Source organism: Hemitrygon akajei, chromosome 3 (assembly GCF_048418815.1).
Source record: "Hemitrygon akajei chromosome 3, sHemAka1.3, whole genome shotgun sequence".
NCBI classification, from domain to species: domain Eukaryota; kingdom Metazoa; phylum Chordata; class Chondrichthyes; order Myliobatiformes; family Dasyatidae; genus Hemitrygon; species Hemitrygon akajei.
Genome location: NC_133126.1, coordinates 55,648,003 through 55,657,047, shown reverse-complemented (window position 1 = coordinate 55,657,047; position 9,045 = coordinate 55,648,003). Strand labels below are relative to the sequence as shown.

The 9,045-nt window shown below is 37.3% G+C and overlaps 1 pseudogene; it reads left to right on the top strand.

Moving 5' to 3' along the window:
* The first annotated feature begins 3,312 nt into the window (after window positions 1–3,312).
* LOC140724542 (RNA-binding protein 25 pseudogene) lies at window positions 3,313–3,919 on the top strand (annotated as a pseudogene).
* The last annotated feature ends 5,126 nt before the right edge of the window (window positions 3,920–9,045 follow it).

Here is a 9,045-nt window from a genome sequence, read left to right as displayed (position 1 = left end):
AGATTTTTTGCTAACCAAAATATATGAATTGATGAGATAATTGAAATAATTGTGTAACATCCCAGTGATCCCATTCTGAAAAGGCAAAGGACTTTGGCATTGATTTAACTGAAAATAAAGTTGGAAAGATAATCTTGAGTTGACGAGGAAAGCCAGGTCCCTCAGCAAATGTGTGATATTCAAAATATCTAAAAACTAAACTTTAGCCCGAAATAAAAACTTATGACTGAGGCCACTGCTTTAAAAAGAGTGGATATGTTAAAAACTCCATTTCAGTACATTGTATCTGATGATATCCATTGTTTTTGAATCACATTTAGATTGTTTTTATGTGGAAATTGAAACCTAACAATTTAAGGCATGACATATAAAAAGAAATACTTAAAACATGGCAAGGAATTTTCCAACACTTAATCCTGCTATGCAACTCAAACTTTGTCAATACTGTAATGGAAACATAATTTTAAGTGGCATTTTTAAGTGCATCACATAGTTTGTTTACATGTCTTGTTCTGTTGTTCTTTTGAAATATTTTCTCTTCAACATATTGTTTTATTTTCAAACTAGTATTGAAAGTCACACTGACCCTTTATTTTTATCCCATGTTTCACATTTGAGTGGTTGCTTAGCCAATTCTTTCTAATCATGACTTATGTCATCAACATTGCTGAATTAGTTATTTCACTACAGTCCAATGTCTGATGTGAAATGGGTGCCTTGGTCGTGTACCAGTTAGCGTAATGCTACTATAGCTCAGGGCACTGGAGTCTGGAGTTCAATTCCAAGAGTGTCTGCAGGAACTTGTACGTCTTCCCCATGATATGCATGGGTTTCTTCCTGGTGCTCCAGTATCATCCCTCAGTCCAAAGAAGTACCCATTAGTAGGTTAATTGGTTATCATAAATTGTCCTGCGATTAGGCTTGGGCTGAATAGGTGAGTTACTGTGTTGTGTGGCTCGTTGGGCTGAAGGGGCCTATTCTGCACTCTAACTCTAAATAAATAGATAGTTAGATAGAATTATGCATTAATGTTAAGCTACATTGTACTAAAATACTCTAGAAAAGATAATATTCTTTAACTATTGGCTTTACTCTTGATATAAAACAACCCAGTAGAGTTTATATCCAGTGTTACCTGTCATTTACTGATATTAATCACACTTCCATCTTTAAATTTAAAATCTCACTCTCAGTTTCTATACTATTAATGATTCTCCATTAGAATCAAATCAATTTCATATTGATGCAATCTTATTAGAATCAGAATCGGGTTTTATATCAGTGGCACTTGTATTGTGGCAGACTTACAGTACATTGCAATACATAATAATATGAAACTGTAAATTGCAGAAAGAGTATATATATGTGTGTGTGTATGTATATATATATAATATATATATAATGTTTTAAAGTTAAATGGTGCAAAAAGAGAAGAAAAAAAAGTAGTGAGGTAGTGTTCACAAGCTCAATATCCACTCAGAGATCTGATGGCAGAGGGGAAGAAGCTATTCCTGAATCATTGAGTTTGTGCCTTCAGGCTTCTGTAACTCCTTCCCCACAATAGCAATGAGAAGAGGTCATGTCCTGTGTTGTGTTTTTAATATTTCAGTAATCTTGTTCATAGATGTGTGTGTGTGTGTGTAATTAAGCATTCTTGTTCATTAAACAATTCATTTCGTGAAGTTCATACATAATCACACTACCTCATGATACAAACACACCTCGCTTAAAGTAAACTCAAAGGTGGACTTACATTTTGAACTCCCATGTCTTCCTTTAAATTAGTTAAATGTTTTGGAGTTACAAACCATAATAGTGGTGATAAGATACTTTTAAAAATGACCTTGAGACAGCTATTGCCATATTGAAGTGCAGCGAGAAGTTCAAACTAAAATAAAATGCAGCAAGGAATGGTGAGTTGACAACATAGCCCAGCATTTGCAGAGATGGTCAACTTTTAGAATAGCAGTGCAGCACATGTTCTTTGGAAGGGAAGACTCGATTAAGTTTTTAAAAATAAAGTCAGAAAACAGAAGAATTCACAGATTCATAAAGATTGAGTACCAAGTGATAATACCATTAAAAAAAGCAGGAATAGTTGGCTACATCAGGAAAATTGATGCATTTGATTACACAAAAGATAACTGGAATATGTATACGGAGGTAATTGAACAATATTTTGAAGCAAATGAAATAACCAATGAGAAACAAGTACCAATTTTGCTGAGTGTATTTGGTTTAAAGGTATACAGTTTGTTTTAAAGTTTAGCTGCCCCAACAAAACCATCCAAAAATTAGCTTTGCTGATATTGTAAAAGTAATGCATGAACATATGGAACCAAAACTATTATTGATTTCAGAATTCTTTAAGTTTCATAAGTGAAATAAAAAAGAAGGGGTGTCCATCTTATCACATGTTGCTGAATTGAGGAGATTCAACATGTGTGAACATTGCCAGTTCAATGATTGGGCTTAATGATGCACTGAGGAATCCTTTAGTTTGTGGAATCTGACAAGAAAGCATTCAAAAACAACTCCTAACTGAAGTACAACTGACACTTAAAACAGCAGTGGCAATTGCTGTATCAATGGGAACAGAAGTCTGAGAATACAATTGAATTGCAGTCAGGAATGAAAGCGAGTGTCTTTCAGCATCTAAACAGAAACTGGGCTCGTCAAACAAAGTATGTTACTGTTGTGGCAGGACCTCACATTCACCAGATCAATGCCAATTTAAAGGCAAAACTTTCAGAAAATGGAACAAAGAGCCTGACAATCAGACAAAAATTGGTAGACTTTACAGGAAAGAGAAAAAAATAAAATGTCAAGATACTCTTTCAAAAAGAGCACTAATCTGATGAGAACCTTATAATGATGAGAGTGATGCAGGACCGGGTACCCTTGAGATTTAAAATATGAAAACTAATCATTGACAAGCAATATGGCTTGTGCCAGAAGTGAATGGCAAATTACTTAATTTGGAATTGTTCAGCTGTTTCAGTCATTCCACAAAATGAGTTTGAACAGAATTTCAAAGATACTGAAGTCTGAAGATATCCAACTAAGAACTTATACTGGAGAAGAGACAACTCCTGTGGGAATGGCATTCATGACAGTGAAATACAGCAACCAACAAGCCACATTGAACTTGTATGTGGTAAAATCAGGAGGACCAACATCATGGGGACATGATTGGCTTGGACAACTACAACTTGATTGTAGATCCATCCACCATTTGCATGCCGCATCCCCTGCAATACAGTCTCTGAAAGTGAATTAAGAAAGGTATTGGATGATGCCACAACAGTCTCCATGCTGAATGCCACAAACGTTTGCCCAGCCGAGGGCAAACAGGTGGTGGTGCCAACCTCTGTGCCTTTGGTTCGACAGCATATTGGACCAAGGAGGGACAATGCAGCTCAGAGGAAGCGTGAAAATGACAAAAGCAATGGTCTGAATACAACAGTTTCTGTAGGCAACATATCCGAGAAAGCTTCTGATATGTTAATTAGACAGTTACGTGCCAAATGTGGCTTCACTTTAAACTGGAAGAAAGTTCAAGAAGCTTCAGGAAAGTGGCAAGCATTTGGCATTTGTGAGTATAAAGAACCAGAATCTGCTCTGCGTGAATTAAAGTTATTGCATGAGCTTCAGGTGGGAAACAAAAAGCTGCTTGTAAAAGACCAAAGCCCAGCTGGATGAATGAAATGCCAAAAAGACAGAAGTCAATGGAGATACATAAAAAGAGGATTCATCAGATGATGTTGTGGATGAGGAAACCAAGAGGAGAAACCAGATCATAAAGGGAGCAGTAGAAGGATTAATAAGAGAATACTTCAATGAACTAAATGCACTTTCACAAGATCAAGATGCACAAACTAGATGAAGAAAAAGGAAGAAGAAAGATGTCCAGAACTAACTGCAGTCTCAGAGTCAACTCGTACAATCACCATGGAGAAGGCCCCAGAACCTGAGATAGTTTTCACAGCCACAAGTCTCACCTGCCAAGCAGAGTGATTCCCCCATTTGTCAGGAAAGACATTACCCCACAAGAGCAAGAAATTCTCTGTAGTTATTAAATCTTTAGGCTGGAATGGGCCAATTTAAAATTTACAATGCTTTAGATGACTGTATATAGTAATTGTATTATATAGTATACTGTGTATATAGTTGAGATGCATTCCCCATTGAGTTGGAATTTATAGCTAAGCAGGTAAGAATGTTGTGATTTTAATGTTTCAGTAATATTTGAATAATCTTGTATATATATTGGTTGATTAAGCATGCTTGCTCATTTAAATAACTCATAACAGGTTATATGTAAAAATACATGAATTGATTATGTCATCATGCTACCACACGATGCTCGTGTGCCTTGCTTGAAGTAAACATCGAAGTTAGACTCACATTTCAGATTCCCATGTCTTCCTTTGAATTTGTTTAATGTTTTGAAGATACTAAACAGAACATTCTGGGTGCTGGGGTTCCTTGCCGATAAATGCCACCTTTTTCAGGCATTCCCCTTTGAAGATGTACTGGATGCTGGGGAGGCTAGCACCCATGATGGAGCTGACTGAATTCACAGCTTTCTGATGTTTATTTCAATCCTGTGCAGTGCCCCCCACCCACCTATACAGTTAGAATGCTCTGCACAGTACATATGTAGACATCTGCAAGTGTCTTTACTGACATACCAAATCTCCTCCAACTCTTAATGAAATGTAGCCGCTGTTGTGCCTCCTTTGTATCTGCATCGATAAGCTGGGCCCAGGATAGATCCTCAGAGATGTTAACAGCTTGAAATTGCTTGCTCTTTCTTCTTCTGATCCCTCAATAAGGACTGGTGTGTGCCCTCGTCTTACCCTTTCTGAAGTCCACAATCAATTCTTTGGTCTTACTGATGTTGAGTGCAAGTTTGTTGCTGCAACATCACACAACCAGCTGATCTACCACACTCCTGTATACTTTCTGATCACCAACTAAAATTGTGTTAACAGTAGGTGTATCATCAGCAAATTTCTAGGTGGCATTTCAGTTGTGCCTTGCCACATAGTCATGGGTGTAGAGAGAGTAGAGCTGTGAGCTAAGCACACATCCTTGAGGTGTGCCAGTATTGATTATCAGCAAGGTAGAGATGTTACTAATAATCCGCTCAGACTGTGGTCTCCCAGTGAGGAAGTCAAGGATCCAGTTGCAGAGGGAGGTACAGAGGCCCGGGCTTTGTATCTTTTTGATCAGAATGTAGATTTCAGATGATATGAATTTCAAAAGGGGCATTTCATTACTATTCATACATTTTGAGAAACAAAGGCAAGTAATTAAATATAAAACGTTTTTCAGTCTTAATCTTATTTTTGGGACCTACTCAGATTTAAGGAGAATCAGTTCATAATGCATTGCAAATTATTGTAATTCTCTGCAGACAGCGAAACTATCAAAGCCATATAGGACCAGTAATGGAAACAATATTGCTGAGCACAATTTACAGTTATTACAGTGGAAATTATACAAGATGTGGCCTGAATTATGCTGCTGTAAACTTCCATGATCTTGCACACAATACAAGCATAAAAATTGAAACTGATCTTCAACATTAAGTGTTCTTTTTGTTTTACAGCCTATAATTTAACTTGTAGAGAAACAGAATGGATTCCAAAACTTGGAAGAAAAGTGAAGAAACCATTCAGCAATAACAAGCACTGTCTGCTAAATTACAACTTGCCAGACCTAATGCATTCACTATTTAGGTGGCTCCTTTTATTACGCTTTCAGGCAGGCGAATGCCTAATATTACAGGAATAAGTAGAGCTTGCAATGCTTTCAATCCACGCTTCCTTGCCTGGAACCCAGAGGCTGATAAATAAGTTAATAAGACATTGCATCCATTCACTTTTGGATAAATGCTCACACACTATGTACGTCAACATCAGAACATAACTAAAAGGAGCAGGAGTAGGCTATTTGACTCTGCAAGTCTGCTCTGCCATTCAACAGGAGCATGGCTGAATTTCTCTCTTAACAATCAATCTATTTGAACTAATCCAATGACTGAGCCACTACAATGCTGGAGGATAGAACATTCTAAAGATTCACAACTCATCACATGAAGAAATTTCTCTTTATTTCAGTCCTAAATGGTCTGCCTTCCTTTCTGAGACTGTGCTCCTTGGTTCTAGCACAACTCCCCAAAAAGGGGGCGCACCCTCCCTACAGCCAGTCTATGGAGCCTGAAATGAATTTTCACAAGTTTCAGTGAGAACTCTCATTCTTCTAAGGTTAGGCCTAGCCTAATCTGTTCTCGTACTATAAACCTTCTATCCTTTGGACTGTTTAGAGAATCTTCACTCCCTCTGTAGCAAATAGGTCCTTTTTAAAAAAAAATAAGGAGTGCAAAACTATATGCTATACTTCAGGCAGAGTCTTACCAAATTGCTGTGCAACTGCAGAGACTATTTTACACCAGCACTCAAATGCTTTCATGTTAAAGGCCAATGTTCAACTTTCCTTTCTAGTAGTTTGTTGCTCCCTGTGTGTTGGCTTTCAATAAGGACACCTTTTCAACAATACTCAATCTTTTGCCATTTATAAAATGATTTTTATTTCCATTTTGTGCATGGAAATGGTTAAGTTATAAGTTTTTACATTCTAGTCCATCTGCCATTTCCTTTCCCATTCACTTAGCTTATTAATATCATGAAGAAGCATATTTACATCCTCTTCCAAACTTACAATCTATCCTAGAGGAGGGAGTTATGATCAGCAAACTTGGAAATATGTAACTTGCTTTTCTCAGCTAAATTGTCGAAATCAACTGGTGAATGGTTGGGTCCCAAGCATCAATCATATGGTATCATAGTCATATGAGCCTACCAACCTCAGGAAGATCCATTTACTGCCATACTTTGCTTTCTGTCCAATTCTCAGTAATGCCGAGTTCAAGTTTAATTATCATTCAACCATACACATGTACACAGCTAAACAAAATCATGTTCCTCCAGGACCAAGATGCAAAACACAGTACTTAGTATCACACACAGCACACAACACAAATAGTTACGATAGCACATACAGTCACAAAATAACAATAGCTCAAGCCCCTGAGTGGCATGGCCTGAAGATTGATGGTGCATGGGATGTTATCCTGGAGCCATGTTTCTGCAAGAACAAACAAACAGCAATTCAATATAGTATCCCCAATATCTTGTGTATGAAACTTTTTCTCCAGTAAGCCTACATTGAAAGCCTTGAGGAAACACCAAAAACACAGTAGTCACTGGATCTCCCTAATCTATACAATTCACCATATCTTCAAAGAACATCAGCAAAAAAGAAACAGGATTTATCTTTGAAACTTGCATGTTGACTCTGCTCAATTGTATTATTCTTTGCAAGGTGTACTGTTACTGCATTCTTCATTATAGATCTCAGCATTTTCCCCAAGATTGGCATTGAATTAATAGTTAAGTCACTCTTTATTTTCTCCCTCACTCACTTCATGAATAGTTTAGTCATATTTGACATCTTTCAAACCACAGAAACACTTCCAGAATTTATAGTATTTTGGAAGATGAGGATCCAAGCATTTCCTATCTCTATGGTCACCTATTTCAAAACTCTGGGATGTGAATCACTGTTAATAATGTATAGTTTAACCAACATCTCTACAATTGAATTCTCAAAGTACATTTATTATCAAAGTATGTATATGTCACCATATACTAACCTGAGATTTTTTTTTGTTACAGGCATTCACAATAAAACAGAGAAATGCAATATAATCAATGAAAACATACACACAAAGACTGGCAAACAATCAATGTATAAAGTAGACAAACTGTGCAAATAAAAAAAGTGAATAAATACTACTGAAAACATGTTGTGGAATCTATTCAGAGATGAGTTTATTCACAGTGGTTCAGGAGCCTGATGGCTGAAGGATAATAACTGTTCCTGACTCTAGTGGTGTGGGACCTAAGATTCCTGTACCTCCCTCCTAATGGCAGCAGCAAGAAGAGAAAATAGCCTGGATGGTGGGGGTCCTTGATGACAGATACTACTTTCTTGTGGTAGTGTTCCATGTAGATATTTTCCAATGGTAGGGAGGGCTTTGCCTGTGATGGACTGTGATTGTCTTCATGAAGGAGAAGATTGCTGCTTTAATATGCTCCTAGCTGTGAACTTCAGCCAAAAACAAGTGGAAAAGGACAAAAAGGTAGATGTAAGAGATAATGCAGATGCTGGAAATCTTAAGCAACATGCACAAAATGCTGGAGGAACTCAACAGTTCAGGCAGCATCTATGGGGGGGTATAAGTAGTCAATGTTTTGTCCTGATGAAGGGTCTTGGCCCAAAATGTCAACAGTTTTTCCCCTTCATAGATAATGTCTAACCTGCTGGCGGAGTTCCTCCAGAAATTTGTGTGTGTTGCTCAAGGACAAAAAAGATTATTCTGAACAAGAATGGATGGTAGTTGAATATTCTTGGCTGACCATGAAAAAATAGAAGCTATAAAGCTTTCATAAAATATTTAGAGTGATTGACTTACTTTCTCTTTCTTGCTTAATTCTTTCCTGTTGCTCCATTGACCTCTTTCATCTAACTTAGGCATTCGGCTTTATTTCACAAACTGCAATTCAGTGCAATAGATGCATTTTTATAAGTTAATTACCCAGAATATTTTCCTCACTAAGAATTGCTTGATGTGAAACTCAGAGCATTCTTGAATGCTTTTTACCGCTGAAATGGGGCGAGTGGTGCGTGGGCACCTATTGGGCAGATTCTCTGGACACAATATTGACGTGGGTGCTTGTGCATCTGCATTGAATGTCAGCTGAAAGAACGCAGGGTATGTGACATCAAACAACATACAATATTGTTCATGATTGTCCTCTTAACGGCCTCATATAAATCCCTTCATCCACCACCCTTCCACCTGTAAAATGGCCATAATAAAAGTTACATTAAATTTTACTGAAAAGGAACTTCTACTCCTCATGGGTTAGTTACTGTTTAACTCCTTTGGCGGTTGCTAAAATCCTACAGCTT